Source organism: Cataglyphis hispanica, chromosome 26 (assembly GCF_021464435.1).
Source record: "Cataglyphis hispanica isolate Lineage 1 chromosome 26, ULB_Chis1_1.0, whole genome shotgun sequence".
NCBI classification, from domain to species: domain Eukaryota; kingdom Metazoa; phylum Arthropoda; class Insecta; order Hymenoptera; family Formicidae; genus Cataglyphis; species Cataglyphis hispanica.
Window position 1 is genome coordinate 1,862,890 of NC_065979.1, and position 20,290 is coordinate 1,883,179.

General features: G+C 34.6%; 1 protein-coding gene across 8 annotated transcripts in view; it reads right to left on the reverse strand.

Moving 5' to 3' along the window:
* LOC126858560 (zinc finger homeobox protein 4-like) overlaps positions 1-20,290 on the reverse strand; it is a 363,658-nt gene that overhangs the window by 139,735 nt on the left and 203,633 nt on the right. Inside the window, exons 1-2 of one of the 8 annotated variants that reach the window (XM_050608977.1) lie at positions 2,187-2,301; positions 1,343-1,874 (exon numbers count right to left, since the gene is read on the reverse strand). The exons of 6 other annotated variants lie outside the window; for them this stretch is intronic. The gene's annotated coding sequence lies outside the window, so the exon portion shown is untranslated. Of the gene's footprint in view, positions 1-1,342; positions 1,987-2,186; positions 2,302-20,290 lie in introns of those variants that run through there. One more of the 8 variants, XM_050608976.1, reaches the window with a different exon arrangement.

Consider the following 20,290-nt stretch of genomic DNA (forward strand, 5'->3'; position numbering starts at 1 on the left):
GAAATCATGTGTTGCATCATAAAACTTTGAGATGTCAAAGAGAAATGACGACACTGAGAATTGTTAATATGTTTTTCAATATGTATAAGAAAATTTAAAAATTTCAATAGCTGCGCTGTAATAGTCTTTGCTCTTTCTAAGAATTTCGTGACACCCGTCACGATTAAATGATCTTTTTATATCATTTATCTTTGCGAAATAATCAATTGCTATATGCCAATGTGATTAATGTCTAAGATAAATTTCCTTGAACAGAATGTAATTGAAATTGGTTAGCATTGACGTCGATCGACAGATCGGAGAAGAAATCGTAATATTCGATTGTGAAACGAAAGTCGACGAGAGATTCCTAAATTCTTAGCGAAAGCCTGCTACTTGCAATGTGTTGAAAATTTTGTGCGAAAATAATAGCATGGTCAAGGATGCCTTTTTTATACGCTACTCTTTTCACTTCTAGCCAGCATAGTGTTAAATAGCAACCATAATTAGGAACACTTCGACGCCTGTTTCAATATGTCGAATGTCTTTATTCGGCCGAACGGTACACACTAAAGTCACATGGAAGAAGAGAAAGTGATTTTTTACGCGACGTGATTCATAGACAGCGTGGCAAGACAGATTGTGCGTGTTCTTAAATCGGAAATGCAGTGATGACGAATTTGAAGAACTAATTAATACATGGGAATTAGCACATTGGATTGTCCCACATCACTGATTTAAATCCAGTTTGGTATTTATAATGTAAATTTACTATTGCAAAATTTTTTTTGTTTTTGTTTCCCTTTGCCTCTATTTCTCTTGATAAAATCACGTTCATTTTGACACATGGATCATATAACATAAAGTCAAGGTAATTTGACCCACAGAAGGGTTGGAGGAACCTAAAATACGATTAATATTCATTCAAGGAGCTTAAAAGTTGGTGAAAAGGCTTCTACAATGTACTTGTGGTTTGTTAAACAATTTTATGGCGTCCTTGTAGTTTTTATTCTTAATAGCAGCGCAATTTATCAATTTATCTTTGTTATGATCCGACATTTTGATGTTATGAAACGAAAGAGATGTGCCATTCACACTTTAAGCAATAATCTGAGAAGATACGAGAATTATATATACGCTGACGTTTGGCGTATTCACTATATCATGAGATTTTGCGATTATCACGAAGAAGAAACCTTTCAGCACTCTTGGAAACACGCTATCACGATATCGCACGACAATCTCCACTCACTGAACGATCAACAAAACGCTAGTGCAAAACGACGTATAGAGACAACACCTCCACGATAATCGAGATGACATTCGGCGATGGCAGCACGGTGAGAAGACAACATTCACATACCTGGGTTCATATCCCGACAACTCGCAATTTTCCTTTTAGCCGGCAGTCCAACTCGCCCCCTTAGATTCTCACTGTACTCTTATAGCACACGATCTTTTGTTTTCGACTTTGTAAGGAACGTAGTCGATATAAACAGCGTCCAGCACTTTCCACTTTTAATCGAGTTTCCACTATTTTGCGCAAATCGAGGAACCACGGACGGAGGAAGCGCGATAGGAACGTAGAAAGGAACAATATTGAAGCACACACAACACACAGTCTTCGAGGGTCGTCCGTGAACCAATGAATGAGTTCATTATTTGAGCACCGATAAACCTGCCTGACGTTTCGTAGCATCGACTGACATACGTCACAGCATATTCGACAATCTATGGATCGGATGCCAGGATTTATCAAACAATCAGGACAATCTCTCTCACTCTGCTCTTTGTATGGAATAGTCTCTCTGTGAGATATTATTCAATATATATGTATATTCGATACACGCGTGGAGAAAAAAATATGCACCCTGGTATCGGCGACTCCTTGGTCCCTAAAACTTAGTTTCTTCCAGCACCAGCCAATCCACACACCAAATGACGACACATTCAATGTATCAACATTGTTTTTATGCGATTTACATCCACTGATTCTGTGTTTAGATTTGATTAAAAGTCTCTCTTCTTTTCTTTTCTTCGTCGTTTGTAACTTAATGGATATTTGTCTCGAAGATTAGGATATAGTTTTTCATTTCTATATCCTTGCTTTCAGTAATAATGAGATACTCTTTTTGTCTCGCTGCTTGCCCTTTTCTTGCTCTTCCCATTCCTTATTTTCACGAAAACAAAAGACACCAACACGTTACATTTTCCCGAAAAAGCAGCCCCTCGGTGAGCGCGAACGTGCGTGCGAAGCCGACGAGGGGGTGGTAAGAGTGACGTCCGCTCGTAGCGCGATTATGGGTAGCGAGGGCTCTCGCCGGGGCTCCGCGGGCTCTCTCCTCTCTCTACACGCACAGAATAATATTTTAATGAAGGAAAGGCCGGACAGAGCGAAGTGCCCACGTCGGGTCGCGCTGCCGAACTGTGGGTTTCCCCGCCCCTCCGCGGCCGACTGCTTCCGCCCCTCTCCAAGCAGGGTAGGCGAAGTGCGCTCAGACAACTCAGACCATTTCCCACCACCGACCATCAACCATCTCCACTGTATGCCGTGTCGCTGCCACACGCTTCTCCCTACTCTGAAACACGAGAATTGCGCGGCAGGAGGTCACAAGAAGGGTGAAGTGGTCTGACCAACCACGATCAGCAAGGCGTGGTTTGCTAGGCTGTGTTCTGGATGCTGCGTCTGGTGGGTCTGGAGTTCTGGTGGGGAGAAGCAGCTGCGCCAGCTCTCGGATCACGTTGTGCCACCACCAAGCAACCGCCACCACTACCGCCACCTTTGCACCAACACCAACATCATCACTATCACCACCACCACTACCACCTCCACCACCACCACCACCACCACCACCACCACCACCACACCAGATTGTTATCAGATCGAGTATATCGCGCTAGTCTGGAAAACCATGAAGACGGTAACGTCTGAACGCGAATAGAGCGCAGAAGCCGAGAACGAGGACGTCGCCGGTGGTATCGCTGATAGTGGGGGGAAAGAGAATGATATAGAGAGGGAGAAGAGGCGCGATCTCGCGCGCGCATCGCTGGCTCTCTCCTCTGCCGGCCCCTGCGCGACTTCCCGGATATCTTTCCGGTAAACTTTCCTCTTCGCGCCCGGAGTAGCCCCGATGCTTTCTCCATCTCACTCGCTCTGACTCCACTTACGCGTCCGGACGTATCGTCTGCTGTACGGCTCGATCCGTGAGATCCAGGATTTCCGAGCGATGTGCGGGAGACGTCGATGACATCCGCCACGGCTACGTCGCGAGACCAAAAGAATTCATCCGACCTTCCTTCTCCTTCCTTCTTGTTCCCTTTCTCGCCGATTTCCTTCCGACGAAATGTCAAACGCGGGGTTAACAATCGTGAAAAGTGTTTGTGCGTCCTCCAATATCGAAAACTTGTGCTGATTGCGTGTTTTTCTTTTAAATAGTGATGAAAAGTTTGGCTTAATTTTTCGATTTATATCATGAAAAACACGTGCAAAAACTTCATAAAATAATTTGTACTGAGCATCAAGAATTCTTGACATTAGATTGGAAGCTTCTTTTGGATGTGCTTTTTTCTACCATATCAGATACATGTTAGGATATTTGTTCAATGATTATTTAACTTGAAATATCTTTTAAAATGAATAAATGTGTGTAGCGTATACAGCATAAAATTTTATACAAGATTGTGTTATGATCAAAATCATATTAAAATTGATATTATAACTTGAAAAATCCTGTTGTTTCAATTCCCTATAAATACTATATTACATATATTATTAAATGCTGCATTTACATTGTATGTAAGAAAGAATCGAAAAATATTAAAAGATAATTAAAAGATAAAATAAATCTCTATCTTTATCTACGATAAAGAAATTAAGTTGTGCACGATTGATGTGATAAAAGCGACTATGATCTATCATTGAGAAATGTAAAAAGCAAGAAAATGTAAAGATTTGAAATTATTTTAAGACAGTAAATTCGTTTGCAATTTTTAAACAACGTTTTTTTTCAGTAATGGCTGCATGTAATAAAGCTGAAAATTTTGCTATTTTAATAAGACGAGAAAAAAGGATGCGCCATTTTAGAAACTTCCATACTACTACTACTTACTAATAATGAGATGCTAGTTACTTATAATAATAAGAAAAACGTAAAAAATTAGAACAGACGAATTATACACAGTTTCTTTAATAAGGATTGAGATAAAATCATTGCAGCACAGTTAAACTAATATCAGTAATTCCATTAAATGTGAGTTGAATAGTTTCTGTGTGTTGAACGTTTAATTATGTGAAAAAACGCTATTTAAAAAAAAAAAAAATAATTGAGATCTTTCTAATAATTTTTATTCCTATGTTTCCAATGTATATATGTATATTTTACATCAGAAATTTTATTTACCGTTATATTAATCAGATAAATTTTATCTGTACTTATTCATCGAGTTTTTTTTCAAGTTACTTTGCTTTGCATTTAATTTTTAATTATTTATTTACAAAAAAAACCAATATAGATTACATATTACTAAAAAAACAACTTTATAAATATTTAAACTCAGCAATCAATCATTTATTAATTAGAATACTAACGTTAATTTAATAATACATATGATATCATCGCAAAACTCTAGTCAAATACTTACATGTTGAGTTAATTTAAAAAAAAAAAGAACATTTTTACTTGAAATTATAGTTGTGACACTTGTTCACAATGATATTAACAATTATGTTTCCATCAGAACTTTATTAAGATTAAATTTTGCATGTAAAATTATCTGATTTCAGTGACGCAAAGAAATACAACATGCACGCCGTACATGAAAATACAAATCTGCAAATATTAGTATAACTCTTATAGAAAAAAAATTATTTTTAACTGAAAGTTTTCATCTAAGTACTTAATAATAATATTGTATTAATATTGTGAAAAAATAAAAAATTTTTCTCAAGTTATTGAGCTGCAAAAAATCTAGAAAATGTATTTATTTTTCAAGAGTACAAATAAATATGGCTTCTTAACTGATATTTGTTCATGATTTCTTGTATTTCTTTGCTTCGCTTAATAAATAAAGCATTATTAATATAATTTTATATAAACAATTATTTAAATACAAATAAAAGTTAATATTTTTGACGCTCGTTTATTTATATTAAAGATATTTCAAGTAAAAAATAATCTTTCTCATTTATATTTCAAGTAAAAATAATCATTCATACATTCGTTTGCTTGGTTAAAATCTGCTTAACTGATAATTTACAAGTTAAGAAATATCGAGAAATTTCGAATTTAAAAAAAAAAAAACTGATAAATTAGAAGAATAAATATATTACAAAACATACATAAGTTTTTCTGATTTTGCGAGATTTATCTCTCTCATTATAAAGATGCATGATAATAACGCAATCATAAAACAAAGAAGAAAAGGAAATGTTCATTAATTTTTATATAGAATTGTGGAAATCAAAGATACTACTTAGATAACTTTCTAGAAAATATATCGTCGATTAGAGATTTTTATGCACTTTTTCGAAATCATTACATTCCATTCTTATGTGTTCGCGAGTGATACTTATAATGATAATTTACACGTGTAAATTAAGAAACATCGAGAAATTTCGAATTTCGAAAAAAACTTTGAGAAATTAGAAGAATAAATAATCAATATATATTACAAAGCATACATAAATTTTTCAGATTTTCTGATTTTGCGAAATTATGTCTCCCATAGCTATCATAAAACAAACCAAAAAAAGGAAATGTTCATTAATTTTTATAGAAAAAAAGAATTGTGAATATCAAAGAAAATTATCAAGGTAATTTTCTAGAAAATATATTTATCCTCGGTTGGAGATTTTTATGCACTTTTCGATTGATAGAAATAGAATATTAGGTTGAAACAGCTTTTCCGCCAAGAATTGTTCTATTCATTTTTACTAACTATTTATTTACTTATTATTAACTATTATTAACTTTGCACCATCCGAGCGATTTTCGGACGATGCAATTATATAAAAAATTATTATGCCCATCGAATGACCAATATACGATGCACGTCACTAACAAAACTACATAATATTACTATATCTTTGATATATTTGTATTACGTACCAATAAAAATTTCATTAACAGCGTCTTAGCGATCACTAATTCCGACAAATTCAGATTTACACTCACAGAACACGTTTTAATAAACAAATATTCCTCATAACGACTAACAAAACACATCACAAAAACTTTCATCAATTATAGTGCTCTGTCTCAAAAAAGTTTATCAAAAATTTGGAATATTTCTTTATTCCTCTTGTTACTCCTGATTTTCCACTGAAGAAATACGCTATTCTGGAACTAAGCAGATTTCTTAAGATTTTCACCATTTTTCTATTGGTTCTTGCTTAACCAATGAATTTCTAAAATACAGGTAGACAAGATTTATTGTTTCTAATAACAATTGAAGGAACATATTTGAATGGCGTTTTAAGAATTTCCAAGAAAAGCTCTTGATAAAAGAATTCGATTTTTTTGATAAATTGGCATTGAGAAAAGATATTTGTTTAGGTTTTTTTGTGTATGTTGCTTTTCTCCATTCGCTTTTACGCAAAAATTATTAGATATTAATATTATGCATATATAATTACTAAATAATAATATTTAAAAGATATTTCCGACAAACTAAATTGTCATAAAAAACATACAGGGTAACAAAAAGATTGGGAACAAATAAAACGGTGTATTCATGAAAATAAAATACCTTTTCTTTTCTTCGAAATATTAAAAAAAAATTACCTGTACAAGCTTGGAAACAAAGGCCGAGCATAATTTATATAACAATGAGAAAAACCCTTTATTGTCAACCTAACCTCAATCGGCACATGCTGTTTTATTCGTGCCTAAACTTAGTTTATATTATAGACCGGCATGAGCCGGTCCTATTATATCTTGGCTAACTAATTAAACATATTTTTTTCTTTCTGTACGATGACCATCCATTTCTGGTCCTTCTACTCTACACATCTCAAGCGCATCTCTACAGAGGTGCGCCTTTTTATAGTGTCGCAAATATAATTAAACATTTATTATAATAAAATAAAATTCTCTTTTATGTAATATAAAAAATTATTATAAAATATATATATATATATATATATATATATATAATTGATTTATATCATTTATATGAGAAATATATTTCATATATGAAAATTCATAGTTAAATAAATTTCTTACACCTGTCTAATTATTTGCCTTGGAAATAATCGAAGAAATCAATTGATAATTTTGTTTATAATTAAAATAAATAAAAGATTGCATTATTTTATTTAAGATCACATTTTCTCAATCAAATTTTTTATTATGTATTTTAAAACTATTCTAATCTTTCAAAATTATCCTAACTTTTTAGGACCTTCTATTCATTATTATGGCATATTAAAAAACGTTTTTCTTTCATAATTCATGGCATTGATTATTTATTGTAACAGATAGATCTGTATTGAAAAAAATTAGCATAATTCTATTAGGATACTACACTCGCTTAACAGGTCGAAATCTGACCTCACCCTACCTAGGACAGGTATGATGGGAAATTGTTTAATTCACGTGCGTACACATGGCTCACCCCCGGCGAACGTCGCGTGTGCACGACGCTCTGAAGAGCTATTCGACTCCCTCAAGAACTGGAAGGGCGCACTCTCGATTTGACCAACCGACGTTTCTCGCCATTGCACGCGACGCACACACCGCAATTACAGGGTAAAGATGAACTCTTTGGAAGACTTCTAGCGAGGAAACTAACGTTGAGATCGGCACGAAGGAAGATACAGGAAAAGTTATAGAGAGGAACGGCGAGAAACTCAAACTGGATTCTATCTCGTCCACGTCATAATATTTGAATCGAAAAGATTTTTATTAGACAGCCGGACATTATCACGAAATGCCACCTCCTTAGTTATCGACGATGTGAAGCTTCTCTTTGCATAATTTTGATCGGTGTATAATATCTTTCATTATATTCTGTGAAATAATTATATCAGGGTGTCTATACAAATCTTTTAAAAAAATTCTCGAAAGTCTCTCTCAATTAAAGGTTCTCAGGTAGGATATTATATCAAATGTCTTCAGGTAAAGAGAATATTTGTAAAGATTTTTTTGTTCTACGCTTTAACAGTGGGATGAGTTTCTTGTATGCGTCCTTCGCACATTACAGAAAAACTCCTGCGGATTCTGCAGGGAAAATCTTTTGATTTGTATTTTTTACTGTCTTTTTCAGCTAAAAATTTCGAGATTTTTTCTCCTTTCATTCTTCACCTATTTCACCGAAATGGCTCTTGTTGCATCATTGTTTACATCATCGAAATGTTTCAAATGCTGCAGTTAAATTGTTTATATTATTTAAGATTATTGATTACATGGAGAACATTTATGGAACTGTCAAAATTTTGATCGTGCTGATTATTTCTCTGTCGCGAGATAAATCTCATTGAACATCGTTGATTAAGATCATTAAAAAAATATAACTAAAAAGCATTTTAATATCCATTTAGTAAATGGAAAATTGTAATAATAATAAAATCAAATTTTATAAAATTATAAATTAACAAATATTTCATATCGATTCAAGAAAGTTTTCAAGTTTAATAATCACTCATTAAAATGTTATGCATTTTTATAATTTTCTCCTAATTTTCTAGTTCAGTATTTTCGGTATTTTCAAGTCAATAATAAATTTTCCATAAAAATCGTAGAAATAATAAAACGTGCTCGTTTGTCCCTAACGCCTAATCAAAGGCACATTAACAAAGAAGTAACGGAAACGATCTAACTCGTCGTTCAATTCGTAGGGAGATGCAAAAATGTCGGGGATGCGATGGTACCGTCTAATTGGTTTTGAAGCCGCATATATAGGTGGAAGAACAGAGGAAGCCGACGATTCGGTCGGCGGGATACGCGAATGTTGTTTAAGGTCTAGACACAATGTTGGACCCCCGAATTAGTGGTCTCCCTACGCGGTGCCTCTACGGTAATTAACGAAATTAGTCGCAATTAGAGAGTGGGCCCCGAGAGGACCGAGAGAACCGGCGTTGAAACGTGTCTTACCACGCGAAGAATCGGGACCGTGGTAAGGAACGTCGAAGTCACGTCGTCGGTGGAACGAGGACGACTCCTCGGTCGTGTGTTGCGTTTACGCCAAGCCTTAATGATTATAACCGTCTCGTTCGAAAAAGTACCTAAGCACGAAACTATGGGAACCGGATAGACCCGCGATTACTATTCCGTCGACGGAAGATAAAAAGAAGATGTGTCCCTTTCTTGGTAAACGGGTTCTATAATTCGAGCGCACGATCGCAGAGAATAACACTGCGTTAATACTCGACCAGATACCGATTTTCATCCGCGGGAGAAAGCACGGTGATTAAAATCAAATTCTTCTTGAGCTACAGCCAAATATACGGGGTGGTTAAAAAATTAAACCGACAAACTTTGGAGTGGAACTCGAAAATAGATGTTTTCTGTTAATGACACTTCAGTGACCTTTCGTTTTCGTCCTATATCATATTCAAACTCTCAATAGAGTAGATGTTTTTAGTATCTTGACAAATTGCATGTGATTTGTTTATTATATATAAATAGAAGTGACATTTACTTATTGTTTAAGTCACCAACTCTTATCATGTAGTATTAATACTAAAAAAAAATAAAGAACATCAAAGAGAAAAGTAATGTTTAAAAATATTCATTTTAAAGTTTTCTTTTTTTCTTCAAAGTTTGTGAGTCTAATTTTTTAACATCCTGTATACTAATAATAAGTTACATCACGAAATGTCATTAGACGCTATCATAAAATGAGAGAAATTATTTTTTTGTGAATTTAAAACTCAACAATCTTTGTTAATTGATTTTCACTAATTTATTAACAATTAATTATTAATTATTAATTATTAATTTATTAACAATATTTTTCTGAAATATAATTTCTGATGGGACATAAGTAAACAAATATTATTAATTATTTGTTAATATAAATATAGCTAAAAAAAACAAATAAAAATAATTATAAATCGCACATTAACTATAATAAAAATATATTATAATAAAATAAATAATAAAAATTATAATAAAAAATATTTCTGTAATTCTTGTATTTCTTGCTCAAGATAATTTTCTTCGACTTATTAATAAGATTCTATCAAGCTAGGAGGTTCGATATTATTGTTTAGTAATTCGAACGCATTTTGTTCAAGCATTCTTCCTTGTCAGAACAATGTAAAGCATCGATCAGGCTAACTGCGACACAGTGCATAAACGTGCGTCGACCGTAAGATAATAATAGTTTATAAGCGCATATGTATAGTTACCGCGGGTAGTAATCCTGCTCGTGCGGGTCGAAGATATAAACTATAATAGTGTATAGCCTCATGTTCTCGAGTGAGTTTTATTCAGTGTGGTCGGATATATACCGTGTTGCCTGCAACCAAGAAGCGTCGAATGCAAAATACATGCAGCTCAAGCTGCCATACGCAAAATGAGCCTTTCCAAGTTTCTTATCGCCCTCTCTTAATAAACTTAAAATATTTCATCACTATCGGCAATTCGCCTTTTCACTTTCTTTCCTCTTCGCCGTGTTCAATTTTGAATTTCTTTCTTTCTATCATAAAACTTGTCTTTATTTATCTTATAAAAATATATAACATATCGGAAAGTCCAACCAAGAAAGTTCGGGCAGTTTTTTATGATGCAGAAGAAAATAGATTCCTATAGACCGTTTGTCTCTATCCAAAATGCAAGGGGCAAAAAATTCTCAAAAAATTAAATCATAAAAATATTTGCAATTTTTTTATTTCAAACAATAATTTTTATTGCTTGGAATAAAAATTATAAATTTTAAATATAGTTTTGGAATATAAAATTATAAATTTTAAATATAATTCTTCATATCTATCCTTTCTCTCTCTCTCTCTCTCTCTCTCTCTCTCTCTCTCTTGATTGATTGATTGATTGATTAATAATTGCTGCATTGTTGCAACCTGAACAATTCGACACTATAAATTAGCACTGTAATCAATTGTAAAATTATGTCGAGCCTTGTGCATGAGCATTCTTAAAATAGAAATCCTTTCAGGGAACATTCTTCTTGATCTTCTTCTGATTGTGAGCTTGCCAGCGCGTTTCTTTATGCCACGTCGCCAGAAAACCTCACTGCAGAATAGCAAGGAACGGACGCACATAAAAGCGGTAGATAAACGTAAGGGGGCATTGATCGTTCGCCGCTCCTCCATTCACGAAGTTGCCGGTTATGGCTATACTTATGTACTTAGGTGTACGTACACACCACGTGCGCGTGCACACGCGCGCGGCCTCTCGCGTGTACGGAGGTGCCCCTCTCGCGTGGTCACCACCGAGATACAGCCATGCATGGTCAAGGCACATACATCGGCGGAATCGGGACGTTCGGGGGCCGACAGAGAGAGAGAGAGAGAGAGAGAGAGAGAGAGTAGCCCTGACCTTCCCCAAGCTCGCGACCGTAACTCGCGATAAAACGAAAGGGCGATGACGTCACTGGTACTCCGTCTCGCCATTTCGACTTGAATAGTACCTAGATGAAGTTTATCGAGAGAAAGATCAGTATTTTTGACGCAAATTGTATAAGTATTAATCTAAAAAGTTTCGAAAGAGGCAGAAAAAATTTTTTCATTTATTTAAAAATGAATTATATATTTGTATGCAATCTAAAATGATATATAATTAATTGGCTGCACGTAATGTATGCATAAATAATATATATTATATTAATAATAATAATTTATCAAAATAATAGATGATTAATGAAAACATCTTTTAAGCAATTTATAATTAATACATAATTAATTTGATAATTTATTTAAATTTATAATTAACATATAATTAATTTATAATTATTACAAGATCGTTTGTTACACAAACTAGTGGCTTGCAGTAGAAATAAATTGAGACTAAAATATTGATTTTATGAAGTTTACTTTCCAACATAATTATCTAAATAGATAAAATCTCTCGTGACGTTTGTTTGATGGATATAACGTCATATAGGTAACAATGTCGAATACAGGTTTATACGAGAGGCCTGTGTATGTGTGTGTGTCCCGTCTGATAAATTCTAACACGAGGAATTCAAAAGAATCGCACGCACATTCAGAGATATTATGTCAAGGAAATATCAGATCCGTCTGTCTACTTGAACACAGAAAACTCCTTAACGCTGCTATCCTATTCATCAGCGATCTTTTATTGCCCCTTCGATTTCTATTATTATTATTAACGATAAACATTTTACGAGCATCGAATGCCAATCTTTCTCAGAGACGGATCCTCTTATACACGAGCGATTCCCGTTGTTCCATAGTCCGTTTCCCACCAGTGACGCAGCAACACACACCATCCGCAATTCGCGAGAGGTGTGAGAATAATTTCTCGCGCCAAAGAATCCCCGCGCATATGCATTTTTTTGCAATATATAATCACCGCGCGAATACTTTTCGCCAACTAACGACGCGTCGTTAATTTCCGCGAGCATCAAAGCAAGGGCGAAAATGTGCGCTTGCTCTTTTTAGCCGGACTAAAGTAATCACATGTGTGTGGATCTCATCCCTCCAGATTACAGTAAATACCGATTATGTTGTACGTCGCCAGAGCGGGCGTGAAGCTTCGATCGTGTGGTCTCGAACCGGTCCGATCGTGGGTGTTTGGGTGTCAAGTACACCGTGCAGTAAAATGGAATTACCGTGAGTACATTGAGAGAGGCCGGAACATCATAAACGAGAGAAAGAGAGAGTGGGATAGAATGTCGTTCGCTTTTACGCGCTCGTTAACGGCGCCGGATTTCTCTCTAGTTTAGAGTCTCAAGACGAAGATTTAAAAAAGAAGATAGAAATGTAGAAAATCCACGGCAGCTTCCAAATCCGATTATATCGAGATTCTTGAATAATCGTTAAGTGATTTAAACATATTTTATTGTCGGTTTTTCGGACGCGAAAGCTCCATCATTTAATATTGGACAACTTTGTGAGAGCGTAAGATATTCTTTCCGACAATTTCCTCGGCGAGAAGAGAGACGATGTAGATATCACGCCAATGCACTTCATTTATTAAAGAAAAAAAAAAAAAAAAAAATTCCACAGAAAAAAATTATTGAGCTTAAAAATAAAATTCATTATTCATTATTTTTTCATTTATATAAAAAAAAAAAAATTATTATCATATAAAAAGAAGATAATTATTGAGCCTAAAAATAAAATTCATTATTTTATAAATTTATGACTATAATCTACACTAATAAATAAAGAATATAGGACCGCAATAAACACATGGTTTAATCCAATTTTTTTTATAATTCTTTATAAATCTGTTTTTTTAACGTTTCAATTAGAGATAAGAATACTGATAAGAAGTGAAAGCACGCTTTTCCAGTTTATCGAACTTTGAAAAGAAAAATAATGATTGCAATGAAAAGGCAGAGTGCAGTGGTGATTCGGGGGAGGCCCCCGTTCGATGATGCACCACGTGCGGCGCACCAATAATCGTTCGCGTGCCAGGAAGGCGCAAAGGACGTAACGGAGATACAAGCCCGATATGCCGCAACTACAGGCTGATCGGCCGGATAAGGTAATGACTAAATGCTAATATAGGGAACGCTATTTGTTCTTTACACATGGCACATTCCCCGCGACACTCTCCTCCAATTTCGGCAATTACGAACCCAATCTGATACCATTTCCTATTTTCTTTTTTTTTTTTTTAACAGTACTTGCTGACAATATTTCCTGTGTACTTTACTATAGCTCTTTTTTTTTAAATCACGGGTAACAATAATATTGTCATGATATTGTCATGATAATGGCATTTTTCTTTTATTTTTAAAAGTTTATAGATATTTTTGTTAAATCTCATTTTTATCCGGATGGATTCCGAAAATAATATTTTCACGAAAATATATCGTCAGTTTTAATTTTTCAATGCACCACTTCACGATTAACACGTAGCAGAGGTTACTTAAAGATGAGAGATACAAGCAAGATTTTGAATGAAACACATACGAAGTCTCTAAGAGTTGTAGATATGATACGATAACAAAAACATATCTCTACGTAAAAAATCGCTCGGCATTACGACGCTAATCCTCGCTCTTAGGTTCGAGGATTAAATTGCGTAGTCGTGAGTACCGCGCAACACCTTTATGTATGCATTTTAGGGGACGAAACCTAAGAAGATAACGCGTAGGTACACGAAAGGCCTCGGAACATACATGCGCCTGCGGTCCGAAAACACGTCCCTTATCGTTCTAGTATCTCTCTCGCACACACACACACACACATACGCAGAATGCCGATGTACACGTTCGTATCGAGTGTCATTAAGTGTGATTATATAGCTCCGCCCGTTCACGTGTACACCCGCCGTGCGGAACGAAGGGGGAGGTTTTCGTGCCGTCTCGAGGAAGGGCTGCTGGGTGGTGGTAAGGTGGCGGGGATGTGCGGGGGCGAAACTCGCTCCCAGGTCGATACGTAATTTATTACTGTATTCGATATTAAAGTATCACAGATGAGAAGGGATCGACTGAGATGGTTACGTTTGCCTGCGAGGAAGGCACGCGTGTGATAACTCCTCTTTCCTTCTTCCCCCTCCCTTCATTTTTATTCCTCCTCAATATTGTTTTTCCATCTCTCTTTAATATCCTCAATATTATAAAATATATAATATTTTCTCATTTAATAAAAAAATTCTCAGACCTTAATAAAGTAGTTGTCTTTTTTACTGTCTAAGAATTGTCTTTTTCAACATCAAAGTTTGCTGGCCAAATAATCAAAATTTATTCGAATCACGAGAGCACATAATTCTCTCTTTTTCTACTGCAATATAATTTTTTTTTTCTTTTTTTTTTTTTGTTAATTTATAACGTAATTAATAATCACGACTAGAGAAACTCTTTTTAATTAATCGACTACATCTAATGTTAATGGATGCTGAGAGGGAAATCGATCCTTGTTAGCAGTAAATACATTTATCGCGCGGACTAAATCTTTTTTTTTCTTCCCTCACACATACACAAGCTTGACCCCGATTAGCGGCGAAGTTATTGACGGTTCAATCGCAGACGAGAGCTCGACCTTATTTGGATATGTCCTCGATGCGATGTGTAATTTAACGCAAACATTACGTTGTAGTCAGCGAATGATATACGACGTGGAATTATTAGGATTGTCGATGGCCGTTCGATACATCTTATCAAAATTTTTCTCACCTTCCTACAGACATAAATACTTATTTTTGACGAATAGTATCTAAGTACTTTAAGAATAGAATCGACGTTTTGCGCAACATGTGTTTCTGTAATTGCGGAATAAATAGTTGCGCGACTTTTTGTGTAAACTACTTGACATAATTCATTATAAATAATTCGGGAGATGAGACTCCTTAAGAGGTTACATACTTTAGACAGGTCTTTAAAAAAAAAGTTAGATCGAAATTAAACAAACTTTTATTATGGGTAAAATTATATTTTATTAAAAAATGGAAATATATGTCTCGTAAAGTAATCTTTTGAGAATATCTCGCCAAAGTTTCAATAAAAAAGTATCAAAAATTGATGTTTCCTGGCAGCTATTTTCCCGAACGGTATTTGTAAAAACGGTACCAGAAATATCTCCGCCCCCTCTCATTTGAAACAAAAAACAAAAATTTTCCGTTAAACTGGATGAGTAAAACTAGTGCTTGCCATAGGATATTTTCGATTTATGGTTTAGTTTTTTTATATAAATAAAAAAAAGACCTATTTTAGATCGAAAACCCACATTTTTCGCTATGAACCGCTGCCATTTTTTGAAAAAGCAATATTTTCAAAATCGCCTATGACAAGCACTAGTTTTATTCATTTAGTTTAAGAGAAAATTTTTGTTTTTTATTTCAGATGAAAGGGGACGGAGCTATCTCTGATACCGCAAACGCCATTTTGAAAATCATCGTTCAGGAAAATAGCTGCCAGGACCTCAATTTTTGATATTTTTTCTATTAAAATTTTGGTGAGATATTTTCAAAAAACTGCTCCACAAAACATGCGTTTTCATTTTTTAATAAAACATAATTTTATCAAAGATAAAAATTCGTTAATTTTGATCTAGTTTTACATCTGTCAAACGTATGCAACCCTTTAAGAGACAAAAAAAAAAAAGAAAAATTAATATCCTCAAAAAATAAACATAAAAATAAAAGAAATCGGATGAGAACGTCGGGAGAAGAATTTGGAAATGGAACAAAGCAGGTGAAAGGAAAGCGAAGCCGAGTGGCGCGGCGCCACGTAAGGCCACTGGTCCTATGAATGACCCTATCCGGGAATTTTCGTTTTCGTCCTTCCTCGGTGTCCCTCCATCCCGCTTCCTCGATGGAAAAATAACGAGCCGCTGCCGGCCCTGTAATTTTTTAATTACACAAGCGCGCCTCACTCAGGCCGGGTGACTTGCAACCAACGCCTCGAATCCGCTCCCTAATTTTTAATAACACCCACGACGGGAGCACTCGGGAATAGGTTTGTGGGCGTTACCGGACCTTGCTTGCCCAACAGGGAAAACAAAAGGCAAAGGAGAGAAAAGGACAGGAACGACGCGGAAAAACGTGATGGGACTGTCGAATCAGGAGACGATCGTGTGGTCGGTAAAATTATAACGTTTGAGAGAAACTTGAAAGCATCATGCAGGAGAATTGGAGTTCCCTCAAGTACACCAGATATGATTAAACTATGATAAATACAATGTATGAGACATTCAGTCACATATGATAATAGATGGATATACTGTGTATAAAAATATTGTTAGAAACACAAATATATTTTCCGATAAAATTAGAAATATTCCGATAAGAATTTTTATCAAACTAGATATCAAAGTAAATAAGAACATTTTTTTTTTAAATATATATTTAAGATATTTTCTTTTAAATAAAATTAAAAGGACAAATTAATCGCAGAAAAAAATGGTTGCAATTTGAAGGAAAAAGTACCTAGTCAGGTATGTAAACTGTTGCGAATCTTAAACATTTTCTGTCTCGAAGTGTTATTTTTCCTCAAGCATTGTATTCCTCGGAAATTCAGATTTGCGGCTCTCCGAGAAGGTGGAGGAGCAGCGTCAGCCGGTCGGGCAATCCGCGGGCTTTATTATGCGCGCGATGCGCGCGCTCTAACCGGAGGGGGCTTATGAATAAATATCGCGATTTCCGCCGAAGAGATCGAAACCCCGAAGCCGGCATCGACGGCGCGAGCAAACACAACGGATCGATAAAAATTCGTGCCGCGCGTATACAGTCGGCCGCCATAAATATTCCAATAAACGTCGACTGTGCGTCGTCGAAGAGAGCCGGGAACGTTCCGTCTGTTGTCTATGCGTGCGTGCGAGAAAGAAAGATGCTGACCCGTTGTTGTCTCACGAAACGAGACTACCACCGATTCTCGTCCTTTTCGTTTGCTGCGCATCTTTTTTTCTTCTCATCTCCCAAAATAATATTTCGCTCGCGTGACATTTGTGTCAAGACGTAATCGATTTTGAATTATTTTGCGTCAAATGATCGAAGCGTTAATGTAATTTTTTTTTTCTATTGTAATTCATCATAAACGTCTTTGTTTTTTTTTTTTTTTCTTTTAAATGTGTTTTTAATTCCCCATAATATGTTTTAATAATTTTTGTTGTAAATAAATTTGTAATAATAAATTTTTAATAATATAATAATATATTTCTAATAATATAAGTGTCAGAATTTTAGCATATGATAAAATTCATTTATGATAAAAAACATTTATGATACAAACATTTATGATAAAAAAACTGGACTACTATTAATATCTCAAAACTGTTGTTCGATGCAGATATCGAGGAGCAATAAAGAATTATTATCGTATTATTGGTATCTGTGGTATGCTTTGGCGCGGGTTAATCCACGCAACACGTCATGGCCATTTCCGAGTAATCATCGTACATCTTCGTTTATTCGAATATATGAAAGCCGGTTGGATATAACGTAGAATTATTTCAGACTGCCGCTAGAATATTGCGGCCTATCGACGGCCATTATTAATGTTACTATTTACTCATTGCTGCCGCCACAATTGTCATCACGCCAGACAGTACGTGGCACTAATTACCGTCACGGCAGCCTATTGTTCCACTTAAAGCCGATTGTTATCGTTACGCAAATTACAGCCAATATATAGTTCGCGGACAGTAATGATTTCGCGCCGATATCAATTCCGAATCGTAGATAGGCGAACGATCACGTCAGTGCGATTAATTGTAGGCCGTACATTTAAAATCATTTGCACGTGAAAAAAAAATAATTTTCATTAAATTAAAAAAATTCATTTACGATTATTATTTGTTTTATTAAATAATGCTGTAATTAAATTATGCCTAAAAAAATGTAGTTAAATAATGTAATTAAAATATGGCTGAGGAATGTGCCTATGTAAATATATTGAGAATTGATATAAATATTATTAAAAAATATATAAAATATATTAAAAATGAAAATGTATGAAATATATTAAAGGTGAAAATATATGAAATATATTAAAAGTAAAAATATATGAGATATATTCAAGGTGAAATAAATATGCTATTAAATGAATGGTAGAATTTACAACAGAAGCCAAGAGCGACACATGAATCACAACTGAGGACTGCAGCGTGCAAGCGCAATCAATATCGGCGTTTCTTGCTAAGGAAATTAGATCAACGAGCTCGGCATAAAAATACGAAACGATCGACCCGAGAGAGACGTGACGGATGCCAGTGAGCAGTAATGGAATGCTTCACGATAGTGATATTTACTATTGCAATCGGCGACTGCAATTAAGGAAATGAGGAAAAATGAGAGTGAGAAAGAGAGAAACAGAAGCCGAGTGGTGCGCAGTGCATTCCGTGCGATATAAATCACACCGCATGATGTGAACGGGAAAAATCTCTCTCACCTGGAACGTAAATTAGCATACCTGAGGAGACAGTGTTCACTCGAGGCTCTCGATATAGCGTAAGCAACGTACGATTCTATGCTAGGAATAATTAAATTCGCGATTGTAAATAAAGTCATTTGAGATCGAGAGAGGCAGAAACCTAATTATTTCTATTTATATAAATCACCGAGGATCAATTAATGCGAGATCGAGAAAAAAATACATATAAAGAAGATAGAATAAGCGCGCGGGCAAAAATAAGGATGTCGTCAATAATATGCGTCATTTTTCTGTCAAATTATTTTTTACCATAGCCGGAGATAAATGTCGTAGCAACGATATACATATATACCGATATGTACATATGATGTGTAAAAGTGGAACACAGGAATTTTTATAATCGATGAGCGCGCGTTATCAAGGTTACTTGTTAAATGCTTTTAGTGTTTGATTAAATATTATTATATTTCCATTTATTCTCCGTGTTAATTTACGGATTTCTGTAATAAAATAATAATTATGGCACGCGCCCAAATAATTTGCTAAAAGGACAATAAAATATCACATAAAATCGGTGTATGTGTATGGTTTTTTATGAAAATTAAATTTTAATTAAATTTTAATTTTATTAAAAATTGAATTTTCAGGTTTCAGGAATTTTTATTTCAAGTCGAATAAATATTTACTAATAAATAAAAACAAAGTCTTGCATAGTAAATAGATGAGTAAAAGAAAGCCATAAGAGATGTACAAAAAGTATAGTATATTATAAACACAAAAGAAGAAAAAATAATAGAAAAAAAAGAAAGGAAATTTAAGAGTCAAGAAAGTAAAAGTCACTAAATTCCGACACCTATTGTTCCATTTTTGCTAGATGAAGCGGCATTTCGTAGGTAGTATACTAAAAAAATTATTAGGCGCCACATTAATCAATTAAAGTTGTATAACTGTAGCTAATTGAATTGTTTAGAAAGATTTCAAACCGTAACCTGTAAAAATTAACCGTAGAAAAAACTATTTTTTTTTTATTAACAGTACTAGGTAAAGAAGCTGGCAAATGAGAACCGAGGAGCGATTATTAATGCAGAAATTTTTTGTTGTTTGATTTCATTAATAAATATATTTACTTGATATATATATATATATATATTTTAAATATATTTACCGACTCCTATGTTTTTGAACCGTTTCCCACCTTCGGCATAGATAATAAAATACAAAAATTAAATTCGTATTCAAAGCCAAATAGGTGCGCAATACTAATTGCTATGGTCTAAAATCAAAATTTTAAGGTTTGAATGCGAATTTGATTTTTATATTTTGTTATCTATGCTGAATGGAACCAAAA